Source organism: Microcaecilia unicolor, chromosome 2 (genome assembly GCF_901765095.1).
Source record: "Microcaecilia unicolor chromosome 2, aMicUni1.1, whole genome shotgun sequence".
Classification (NCBI taxonomy): Eukaryota; Metazoa; Chordata; class Amphibia; order Gymnophiona; family Siphonopidae; genus Microcaecilia; species Microcaecilia unicolor.
In genome coordinates this window covers 288,898,982-288,912,641 of record NC_044032.1, presented here as the reverse complement: position 1 = coordinate 288,912,641, position 13,660 = coordinate 288,898,982, and positions in this window count along the sequence as shown.

Here is a 13,660-nt window from a genome sequence, read left to right as displayed (position 1 = left end):
TAATTTCTAACATTCTGTTTACTTTCTTAGCTATCTCTGCATACTGAGCAGAGGGTTTCAACGTATCATTGATGACACCTAGATCCTTTTCCTGAGTGGTGATTCCTAATGTGGAACCTTGCATCATGCAGCTACACATGCATCACTGGCGGATACAGGTCGAGGTGTAGAGGTTGTGAACGTTACAGACTACAAACAAGAAATTTGCAGACAACTTGAAGATGACACCTTTTATTCTAAATTAAGAAGTAATCCCACTAAAGAGATCAAGGCAGAGATGGATTCCCTCATTAAGATAGCTGAAGAAGGTGGATTCCTGACCAACCATGAGATTTAATTTTTGCAAGTGAAGAATCCTGTGATACCCACTATATATATATATATATATATATATATATATATATATATATATATATATATATATATTCCCTAAGTCCCTGACCCGACACCCATCATGGCAGCGATTAGGTCACTTTTTAAGACCAAAGGTTCCATAGATCACCTCCTATATTAGAGACTCAGCAGATATTATTAACACATTTAGGGGTCCTTTTACAAAGGCGCACTTAAAAATGGCTAACGGTAGTGGCGCGGGTTTTGGGCGCGCGCCAATCCATTTTTTAGCACGCCTGTAAAAAGGGCCTTTATTTTTGCCGAAAATGGACGTGCAGCAAATGAAAATTGCCGCGCGTCCATTTTGGGTCTGAGACCTTACCGCCAGCCATTGACCTAGCGGTAAAGACTCGTGGTAACTGGGCGGTAATGACCTGCGCGCGCCAAATGCCACTTGCACCCGAAAATAAAAAATAGTTTTCAGACGTGCGCCAAAAATGAAATTACCGCAAGAGCCACGGGGTAGTCGGGAGGTAACTCCATTTTGGCACGCATTGAGCACGCGCAGATCCTTACGCAGCTTAGTAAAAGGGCCCCTTACAGAAATACAGGTGGTTGGTGATATATTATTGGTAACATTTGGCATACAATCACTATACACAAACATACCACAGGATGAAGCTATTACAATAATTAAACATACACTGACCAAAGAACATTTCTGTCAACGCATTCCAGTTGAGTTTTTAGTTGAATTGGCAACCATTGCTTTGAAAAGGAATTTCTTTTGTTTTGACGGTACCACTTACCAACAAACTAAAGGCAGCGCATGGGATCAACCATGACCCCATCAGAGGCAAACCTCTATATGGCAGCTTTTGAAGAAGAATTTTTCAAATAACAATGGAGTGAGCAAATTTTATTACGGCGATGCTACATTGATGACATCATCATGATCTGGAAAGGAACAAGAGGAACTCCAAGCTTTTTATGCAACACTGATTGATTTTAATGGTAATCTTAAATTTCAGATGCCTTAACAGAAAATGCATTTTATTTCTGGATATTAATATTATATATGAAGATGGAACATTTCCTAGTGACCTATACAGGAAACCAACAGATGTAAATAAGTACTTGGATTTTAATAGTTGTCACAATAGTACTTTTAAGATGGAGTGGAGGAGTGGCCTAGTGGTTAGGGTGGTGGACTTTGGTCCTGAGGAACTAAGTTCAATTCCCACTTCAGGCACAGGCAGCTCCTTGTGACTCTGGGCAAGTCACTTAACCCTCCATTGCCCATGTAAGCCGCATTGAGCCTGCCATGAGTGGGAAAGCGCAGGGTTCAAATGTAACAACAACAACAACAAAAAACTCACATACAGCCAGTTCCTGAGATGTAAATGGCTATGCTCCAAGGACACCTTTTTTAAAGAACAGGCTGATGCGATCACAAGGAGATTTTGATCAAAAGGATATCCCATTGAAGCCACTGCAAAAGGATATAATAGAGCTGCAACTGCAGACAGAGACTCACTATTGCAACCTAGATAAAGAGAACCAAACAACAAAGTGGTATGTGCACTACCATTCACATATCTCTCAAGAGGCATTATTAATATTCTACAGAAACATTGGCACATCATTCAAGGGATAGATCATTTTCAAACTAGAGACATTATGATTGCTCACAAAAAAGGAAAGAATTTGAAAGACATCTTAGTTCATTCAGCACTCCCACAGTGCACAAACTTAGGAAGCCAGAGACCTGTAGTGTGGATCATGCTCAGTGTGCAGTGTAAACATTAATATTAAGATATTTGTCCATCCAAAGACTGGTGAGAGATTTGAGCTAAGAAGTTTTACTAGCTGTAAAAACTCAGGTGTTTTCTATATTGAACAATGCCCATGTGGACTACTTTATATAGGGAAAACCATAAGACCCTTGAATAAGCAGATTGCTGAACATAAAAGTGCAATTAAAAGGAAAGGACTAGAGAAACCACTAGTTCAGCATTGTGTAGAAAAGAGTCTTGTAGTTGAAGATTTTCACTTTGTGCTCTGCATGCCACGCCCCTCATGGAGAGGGGGTGATTTGGACAAACTTTTATGACAGACGGAACAAAGATTTATATATGTTTAATACAGTAACCCCACATGGTCTGAACCAAGAACTTGATGTTACTGTGTTTCTGTGAAACTTGATGGACTATTTATGCAGTTTCTGGCACTACTACTACTACTACTATTTAGCATTTCTCAAGCGCTACAAGGTGTATGCAGCGCTGCACAAACATAGAAGAAAGACAGTCCCTGCTCAAAGAGCTTACAATCTAATAGACAAGAAATAAAGTAAGCAAATCAAATCAATTAATGTGTACAGGAAGGAGGAGAGGCGGGTAGGTGGAGGCGAGTGGTTACAAGTGGTTACGAGTCAAAAGCAATGTTAAAGAGGTGGGCTTTCAGTCTAGATTTAAAGGTGGCCAAGGATGGGGCAAGACTTAGGGGCTCAGGAAGTTTATTCCAGGCGTAGAGTGCAGCGAGACAGAAGGCGCAAGGTCTAGAGTTTCTGGCACTACTAACATAGCATCACAGCATATATTGTTTATGGCATTTTGGACTGTCCTGTTGATGTCCTCATTTTTTTAACACATACCATGTATTTTAGATGTACTGCCGTTTTTAATTTGATTGTACGAGATGGCTTACCCTGTTTTTTAATCGTGATTTTTTTTATCTCTTATGGGCCGATAGGATCCATATTTAGCTATTTTAACCCATTTTTAGTCGTTTTTGTACCATTTTAGAAGCTTTTAAGATGTTCTACACGTGTTTTAAGGATTCTCTGACACTGAGATTTTTTTGTTGGAACGCATGGATGACATCATTGAAATGCGTTGTCCTCATTGGAACACATAATTTAGCACTCTATGCATTCCACCACATTTTTTAACATTTGTTTTCTGTTTATGGACCTTTTAAGAAGTTTTTTTTTTAAAGCAATTTTAGTTGTTATGGATCCTAGAACATCTCAGGATGTTCATTTTATATTTTTATTTCCACAAAGATATGAAAAGAAAGAGAGGGAGGTTGACCACGGATACCAAACTCTGGAACAATGTACTTGGAAAAAAAGTTTATTGGACAAATTACTTGACACAAACGTTGTGTTTCAGCCACTAGGCCTGCATCAGGAGTCTACAAAGGAATATGAATACCAATAAAATGATATGTAAAAACATGTATACAAAAATTATATACGTATATAGTTGACAATGTAATAACATCAATGTAATAAAACACAGTAGTAAAAAATACATATAAAGCTATATTTATGTTAAAAACAAATTATATGTATATACATAGTATAAAGAGATATATAATATATTTAATAGACAATAAAATAAAAAATGAAACAATAAACAACAATATAACGGCATAGAGTATTTAACAAGTGGAACAATGTGTTATTGACATAAAATACCACCAATTGTGTGAATCTATGATAAATACAATATAATACAAAATGAAAAAATAAAAATATAATTAAAAAATGTTAGAGCATAAGAGAGTGCTAAAAATATATGTAAATAAATGATGAACATAAGAGATATAGATGACGACAGAAAAGGCTAAAATGCTATGTATAAACGTACCAAGAAGCACCCCTGATGTGGTTGAATACCGAATGGTCTTTGTGCATAGGCTATATCCAATCTCTTTATCGAATAAGTAAAATAATGGGCCATAAAAATATATTAGACATATGAATAATGAAAACCAGTGGAGTGAAAAAAGATGCATGTTTTTGCACCCCATATAAAGAAACAGAGTGATGTGTGAAACCTACATATAAGATGTGTAGGAGAAAATCTGACAGAATTAGTATCACATTGTGACTAGCGTGGCACAAAATTGCAAAGGTGAAAAAAAAAGATATTACAAAATACAAGGATTGATAGACACCCTGCGAAAGGACAACAGAAAATGTGTGCGGAGATAACCAGCATGTGAGGTTACACAAAAATCAAAAAGATAATATCTCGAAAAGCTAATGGGAAAAACAAAAACAAGTCCGCAGGTGAAACCACTCATAAAAAAAAAACCCAGAAAATGAATACGATGTAGACGAGGACAAAAAAAAGAGATGAAGAAATATCCCACTTTTCAATATCATACTTCTCCATGAGCTCCATCTGTTAACTTAAGAACTTTGTCAAAAGTCATGCGATGTGTTCTCCCTAAAGTGAACAGAAGTTTGTTTTAGACACTCTATCAGACTAATGCAAACTGTAACGGACACAGTATCGCTCTGTAGACCTTTAGTGGCAAAATCACTACTTTCAGTTTCCCAAATATAACTGCCAGAAATAAGAATTTCTTTGTCTATTTGTTGTAGGAGAAATTGGCATTCTAGTTTTGTCTGTCCAACAGAGTTTGAAAATTTATCAAGCACTGAAAGAATAACATCATAAAGCAACGGTACTTTTTTCACAGAGCCAGATTTTGAGCTCTACCTTGTGTCTGATGATCGTTCAAGTTCAAGGCATTGTCTATCAGGATGGAGTTGTTTCTGTACTTCCAAAAAACGAACATGCCTTTGTGTTTGTATCATAAAACCATGCAAGGAGTTCAGAATTTGAAAAAAGGTGGTAACAGAGGGCTATGCTTTTGATGCTGTGCAGATGACCAGATTGAGGTGATGAGAATTACAGTGTACATAAACAGCTCACCGAAAGGTGCATATGAACACCTCCTTTGTTTCCAGACATCATAGATGCTCCATCAAAGCTGAAGCCAATACATTACTCAGGATCTAATTCAAGAAGGTCAAGCACTTTTATGATCTTATCTGAAATCCCATTTCCTGTCATGTCTGCAGTGTCGTCAAATCCAACTGCTCTTTCCTTTATTATCCCCTTGCGTAGGTACCTGACCCATACTGCAACAAGCACACGTTTGGAGAGATCTTTGCTTTCATCACCTAAAATTGCATAGTATGTATTAGTTTCATGTATTTCAGATTTGATTTTGCTTACCAGTAGTAAAGTGGCCGATTCCAACAGCTCATTCTGAATATCTGGGCTCAGCAGAGTTGCATTCTTAGTGAGGTTTTCAAGACAACTTTTTCATTGTTGTGCTTGCTGAGGAGTTTAAACAATTCCAAAACGTTTCCTTTATTTAAAGCATCATCGGTCTCTGTGTCCATGCAGTGGACCTTCTTGTTTTCCATAAAACATCACAATATTAAGCACTACTTTGATATGTTCATGTTGCCTTTCTACAACACAGGGGCTCATGTCATCGTGGTTTGGCTGATTTAAAATAGTTCCACAACCTTGTGGAAGGTGACTTTGTATGTAGTCTTCAGATTTTCCCAGTGCAAGACAGTGTGCCATGCTTAATTCATGTCTAGAGCAGCCGCAACTCATATGCTTCCAGTCTTTAAAGCCAGTCCTGGTGAAAGCATCTTCAGCATTGGCATCTGCACACTTTGCAGAACACTGCATCTTGGTTTATGCTATATTCCAGCCAGCAAAATTTAAACCAGTGAGAGGAAAATCTTTGGGACTTGTCACCAATTGTACTAACTGGGAAAGACTGCAAATTTGGTTGTGTAGGTGGTTCATTGATGTTGGATAAATCAGAAGGTAATTCTTTTGTTTCCATAACAGATCTATTAATCCATGGGCATAAAGTGGAACGTGTAGAGGGACCAATGATTCAGTTCTATCAGCATTCTCGCCATGCTTCCATCTGCATCTTTGCCATGATCTTCTATATGTGTTTTTTTGAAGTAGGTTAACAAAGATCTTTGTTTTGCTATGGGGGTAGATTAAGGAACAGTCAGGAATTCTTTTTTTCTTGGTAACATTGTCAAGAACTTTCTCTCTCTTGGAATCTAAAATCATAATGAATTTCCATAAGCTTTGTGATAAACACAGAAGCGTCCTAAAACGTGTATAGTGGAAGCAAAATATAATGACACCATGGGTAATAAGAGTAACAAGGAGAAGGTGATCCACCTAGGTGGATGAACACTAACCCCCACGCAAATATAACAGTGTAAAGAGAGTGGGAAGTGGACCAATGACTCCAAGGAAACGGGATATAGGATTTCGAAGTCATTGGTGAGTCATTGAATAAAGTGGTACTTCAAAATCCTATATCCCGTTTCCCTGGAGTCATTGGTCCACTTCCCACTCTCTTTACAAAATAAGAGTAACATGCACAAAGTAGTAGTTTTGACCCTGTCAGCACTTCCTCTTCCCAGCACCCACCAGATTCTGGCAGCACCTCAATAATAGCATCACAAACACTCTTCAATGTCACATGTTTTGTGAAGTAACACTAAATCCTTCAGACGCTTTTCAGAGCCCATGTAGCAAACTTAACAGCACCAATTCTGAACACACAAAAGGCAGCATAAGCTAAATACTGGAAAAACCAGACAAGTCAGACTCTTATAGCCATGTACCGACAGAATCTCTCACCTTGGTCACTCACAGAACACAGACCAAACCTCACCAATTACAGAATAAAGGACCAATATTTAGAACAGGAAACACTGAGAAATCAGATTCTCTATAAGCAATACATCACAGGAGAAATAAAATTTTAAAAAGGCATTATTGACTGTAGGGAACAAAATGCAAGATCACTTTCTACCCAAAATTAAACTCACAAATTAATTTTCTGAATACCCATGAAATGCTAAAAAAAAAACTTGTGGGACACGTCACCAGCAACAGGGTTTAAATATATTCCACAAAGACATGCCACGTAAATTAAGTGGGTATTTGCCAAATAGCAGACAACATACTAGTGTATATGTGTGTAAGTGGACACATGCGCCAATCAATATTACCCCCCCCCCCCCCGCCTTCCCTTAGCGCTAACACCAATGAAATATAAATATAGGGACATAGATAAAATCTGGATACTCCCAGATCCATCAGATACAGTATATAATACTGTAAATCAGGCTTAAATAAAAGATCAGGCTTTTACCCAGTCAGCCAGATCCTTCAGCTTTAAAGTGTTATATAGACTGGATCAAGCAGATCCAGGAGATCTGGCTTTTACCCAGTCTGTAAATACAGCATCCAACAGCAGAGGCGGTGTTCTTCAGAGCCCTGAACTTGCACACACATTCAATAAGTAACCAAAAAAAGGTAGCAGGAACATAAAGAAATTGTCCTATAGCCAAGCATCTCCCCTGCCCTTCCATACCCCCTCCCCAACCCCTTCATATAAAGCCCGGCATATCCCCTTCCCTAATATACCTCCCCAACCCCTTTATATAAAGCCTGGCATATCCCCCACCCTTCCATATCCCTCAACCCCTTCATATAAAGCCCAGCATCTCCCCTGCCATTCTAAACCCCCACCCCTTCATAGGCCAGCATCACCCCCTGCCCTTCTCTATACTGCACCCTCTCATAGCCCCCCCTTACCCTTCTCTATTCCACAATCCCCACAGTTCAACATCAATTCTGCTTTTCTAACCCCACCCGTTGACTGCCCAGTTCCCAAACCACCACAGCCCAGCCCAGCGTCCCTCCTGCCCCCCAAAGTCCACTATAAAGTTGTTGTGTTTTTTTTTTTAATTACCTGGACAGCAGGCAGACACAGTGGTGGAGCCTGGACTACTAAAGGAGGCCCAAGTTGAATAAAGTCAGGGCAGGCATTATATCAATGACTGTGGCACACTGGAAAGGCTTCTCTCAGTCAGCAGTATAACGTGAGAGAGAGAAAGTAGATAAAAGAAAGGAACATCATTCACTAGGTTGCTCTCTGCTCACACAGAATTGGAGAACACATATGATGATGATTTATGCCTTTTGCTATGGGCAGTAATGCCTCAGCTTGCTAATCAGGCTGATAGTCCATGGCTCTCTGTTATTAGACAGGCCTAATCACATCAGTGGAGCCCTATAGCCTTGTTTCACTTCTGCTTTGGCATATACTAGATATTAACACTTAGAGCTACAGTAGTTACAGGTGAAAAGTGACTGCTATTAAAAGCTGACAACAGCAGCACCCGTTAAAACACACAAACAGATAATCAAATCAATATTTATTTTTAGTTATTTAAGACATTTATACACCACATTATCCCAAGTTATACTCAAGTTCAATGTGGCTAACAAGTAGGCAATAGTAAGTGTACAACAATCATCTTATAATATATTACTAAAGTAAGGATTTCCTACATGTCCATGTTCCTAGTGCCCCCACCCCTACCTCACTGTTGCCCACTCATTCCTCAGAGCCAGCCTCTTCAATCCCCTCCCTCAGATAAGTGCTATGAGAGGAGCAGGGACAAAGCAGGTGATTGTGTGGACATCAGTATGAAGGTGGAGGTCTAACTCTACCCAGTTAGGCACTGATGTTGCTGTCGATTGTGACATGAACACTGCTCTAACTCTTGCATTCAGTATCAGGGTGTCCTTTATATGTTCCGTCTCATCTCTCTCCTCTTATCTTCTCAAGTGGAGGCGAAGCCTAGTGGTTAGTGCAATGGACTTTGATCCTGGGGAACTGAGTTCAATTCCAACTGCAGCTCCTTGTGATGCTGGGCAAAGTCACTTAACCCTCCATTGCCCCTGGTACAAAATAAGTACCTGAACATATGTAAACCACTTTGAATGTAGTTGCAAAAACCTCCGAAAGGTAGTATATCAAGTCCCATTACCTCCCTTATATATATGTGTGTGTTACAGTGAACGTTTTTTTTTCATTTCATTCTTTCAATCCTTCATATCTTCATTAACATAGAGAAGACAGGGAACAATGAGACCAGTAACTTCTTCTGGGTGGGTGCTCACAGCCCAGGTCTGGGTAAGATTAAGCAGCAATCTGGGAAGTCAAGCAGGCATGAGAAAATCCAAGCTACTTAGGATACCCGTCTCTCACAGCCCAGTCACCATGTCCCCAACTGCCCCTGACTCTTCCATCGCTAATTTTTAGATATTCTCCTTCCTCCTGTTTCTGAGTCTTTCGGCATCCCTTTGTTCAGAACTTCAAAATGATCATTCTGCTATTGCCAAGGTGCCTCTCACTTCCTGGCATCCTTACCATACAAACTTCCATGTTTAACTGCTCCAGTTGGCACTTCTCTGCTAGATGATTAATTGTAGCCTCTAAACATGATTTAAATGCTATGGTGCTCCATAGATATTTACAGAGCACTGGATGTTCAAAGAGCTGGTAGCAACATAGAAATTAATCACTCTTCAACTACCTTAATGCCTGCAAATATCACTATCCTCAAAGTCTACAAGGTTGATGAGGCAGTTTTAAATATAAAACTCACAAGTTCATATGGTAATTTGGGTTTTTACCATGGTTCTTTCATGCAAGTAACTAAAGTTTTGCCAGGAGCTTGATCTTATTGTACTACGGTAAGCACAATACAATATATGCCAGTGCAGTTCTGTTGCCCCATTGTTTCAGTGCCATCTTTTTTTTTTTGCCCTGTAAAAGAATACAACTGTCATTTATTTAGATTTTGCTCACATCGTTTTCAGTAGTAGCTCAAGGTGAGTTACATTCAGATACTACTACTGCTACTTATAATTTCTATAGTGCTATTAGACTTACATAGAACTGTACACATTATATGCAGGCATTGCCTCATTTTGACCAGGATGGTACTGCAGCTTCAGTTTTGCTCTAGGACTCTCAAGTTTGCCATGTCTGCACAGCAGCAGGAATAACACAGCACATTCCTCTTGCCATCAGCACCCACAGCCCCATTCTACCAGGATCCATGCCTCCAGTCACCATCATCCTTGTACATCTAACTTCTTCTCGCTGTAGTGTGTGCTGGTGCATGTCTCTGTAAAGTATTTAGCATGATCAATTCCAACAGGGAAGGAGGAACTGCTCAGCAGGCAGCAGAAGTTATTAGTGCTAGCTGCTTCTCCTCCCCTTGGCCACACCATAATGGAGGTGAAGACACAGAAGTTCCTGGAACTTGGGTGAGTGCTGGGGGGAGGGGGGGGCAACCATTCCACATGGCCCCACACCTTCCACAGGCCAGCTCTGCTTATTATAGACATGACCACCTGCAGCTGTCCCACCTTCATTGCCCCATTCCTTCTCCTGTGACCTCTTTCCTTCTCAGCTTCTACCAAACCACTTTACCAATGTCATTCTTCCTTCTTCCTATTCCTGGAGTCACTGCTGTGCAGTACTGTCAAGTATAATGGAATGATATCATGAGAAACATGAACCAGAACAATGGAAAGCCAAATTAACTGATCCACCCCCCCCCCCCCCCAACACTGGTTACATAATCATCGAACCACCTTAATGTCTCCTCAAACATATGGGCTAGCAATAGTTTGGAGAAGTTAGACCTTACCTGCTAATTTTCTTTCCTTTAGACCCTCCAGACTGGTCAAGATGCTTGGGTTATGTATACCTACCAGCAGAGGGAGAATGAGAACAACTGTATATCTACCCTGTGCAAACCCCTAGCCAGCCAGCATTTCAGCCTCAAAGCATAGCAAAAGTAAGCCCTGTCAGCTGTACCCAGCACCAAGAACCAACCCAAGAAACATCAAAGGTGTGCTCTTCCACAGTCTGACCCAAAAGGCATCAGACTCCAGGTCAAGTCATGAAGGATCCGTGACTTCCCAGGAACTCCAAATTAAACACCCATTACAAAACACTGAATGATATAGCAGTGCACATTAGTCTGTACAGGAGTCGAAACAAAAGGTGAATAAACACAGCAACTCTGACTGTAAAAAACAAAAAGATACACAAGCACAGCAGTTGATCTGGAAGCCACCACCAAACACCCAACCTGTGCACTGCAATCTTCTGCATGAAACTCAAGGGTGGGTTCTTGACTGGTCTTGAGGGTCTATAGGAAAATTAGCAGGTAAGGCCTAATTTCTCCTTCCTTAGCAACCCTCCAGACCGGTCAATACACTTGGGAAGTACCAAAGCAGTAACACTTAAGGGCGGGACCCCCAACTACCCAAAGCCAACACAGCTGCTCCAAATCCTGCATCCCGCCTGGGATACACGTCCACTCTATAATGCTTCACAGAGGAATGCCGTGACAACCACACCGTCACCTTGCAAATGTCCAACAATGGAAACCTATTGCTCTGTGCCCAAGATGCAGCAATACCTCACATGGAATGTGCCTTGAGGACCTCTGAGACAGGACGACCCTTCAAAAGATAAGCCAATGCAATGGCCTCCTGTAGCCACTGTGCAATAGGTGCCTTGGAAGCAGCAGCCCCCTTCTTAGGACCACCGAAAAGCACAATCTATCCATGAGGCAAAATCCGCAGTTTTCCATAAGTACTTTTTCAACACTCTCTTCACATCCAAGTGCGCCAGCCGTCGCTGAACGCCATCTCCAGTCCTATTTCCCAAAACAGGCAAGGAAATTACCTGATTCACATGAAAATCTGAAATCACTTTTGGTACAAACAATGGTACCAGACGCGGAATCACCTTCTCCCTGAAAAAAATCAGGAAAGGTTCTCTACAAGACAAGACCTGCAACTCAGAAATCCTGTGGGCCTAAGAAATGGCTACCAAGAACACTGTCTTTAATGTTAGACTAGTAAAAAAGGCCAGTTTCTGACACAAATGAAACGGGCGCTAGCAAGGTTTTCCTCGGCTCCCCTGCAGTCATCCATGTCCAGCGACCCTCCTCTGGACATGGATCAGCTGTGAGGCATGTTTTTTTTCCCCCGGGTTCTGAAGTTGACATCATAATGGCTACGGTAATGTCAGCCTGATCTACGGAGCCTAGCAGACCAACTCAGAATGAGCCACGGTCCCAGGCAAGTCAGAACATTGGAGGTGAGAATTATTATATAGGATCTTTGCAATTACTCTTCTGCAATGGCTCAAATGAAGGACCAACCAACTCCTCCAGGACTAAATTGAGATCCCAAGAAGGAACAAATGGGCGCCTAGGCAGCCGAAGAAGTTTCACTCCCTGAAGAAATCGCAGTACGTCTGGGGAAGAGGCCAAGGACTGTCCCTGAACCTTTCCATGGAAACAAGACAAAGCAACTACCTGGACTTTCAAAAGCCAGACATCGGTTGAAAACGTCTTGCAGAAACCCCAAAACTTCCAGAACTGAGGACCACAAGGACTCCTCTTCTCCTGGCACCAGGCCTCAAAAATGCACCAGACTCTAACATAGGCCAAAGCAGTAGAACATCGCCGGAACTGTAACAATGTTGAAATCACCTTGTCAGAGAAACCTTTCTTCCTTAACCTCGCCTGTTCAAGAGCCATGCCATAGGCGAGAATGGAGATGGGTCGAGCATCACTACCGGACCCTGAAGAAGCAGAAAATCCAGGCCCTGCAGATGTAATGGGCCAATCCAAAACCACCAGATTCACCGGACTGGGATACTGCTCCACCCAGCAGAGAACCCGACCTATATGAGTGGCCACTGAGGGAAGACATATAGAAGAACTTGAGCCGGCCATAAAAGAATCGGCATTGATGCCTTTGGACCACAGATCCTTCCGACAACTGAAGAACCAAGGCACTTACACGTTGCTGGACACTGCCATGAGATCCAACTTAGGCCTGCCCCACATCCGCAAAATCCGATCGAAGACTGGCTTGACCAGGGACCACTCTCCTGGATCCAAGGTATGCCTGCTGAGAAAATCCACCTGAACATTGTCCACGCCCATAACATGGGACGCCAAGAAGCCCTGCAGATGAACCTCTGCCCAGCGAAACGCTGCCTTTTCTACAACTAGCTGACTTCTCATGCTGCCCTGTTGATTGACAAATGCGACGGCTGTGGCGTTGTCAGAGAGGACTCGCACCGCTCTGACCTGACAGCCGAAGTGTTCCAGAGCCAGGCAAATTGCCCTAGTCTCCAACCTGTTGATCAACCATCATGCCTCCATCTCTGACCAGCGTCCCTGGCTGAGGCAATGGGCGCCCCAACCTAGAATACTGGCATCCTTAATGACCACTAACCAATCCAGAGGCTCCAACAGCATTCCCTTCTCCAAGTGGGTACTGCAGAGCCACCAGCACCATGGTTCCACCCACAGAAGCAGCCACATCTCCAGGTTTTGTCCCTGCAGAGACCAACGGGAAATCAGAGAGCGCTGCAATGGATGCATGTGAGCCCGGGCCCAGGGGACTAACTCCAGTGTTGCTGCCATGGACCCCAACACCTGAAGACAGTCCTGCACCTCGGGAGTCCGCACCGAAAGAAGAGCGCAAATTTGACTTTGAAGCTTTTCGATCCAGGCAAACCTGACCGTCGAACCAAACTACTACTACTATTTATCATTTCTATAGCGCTACAA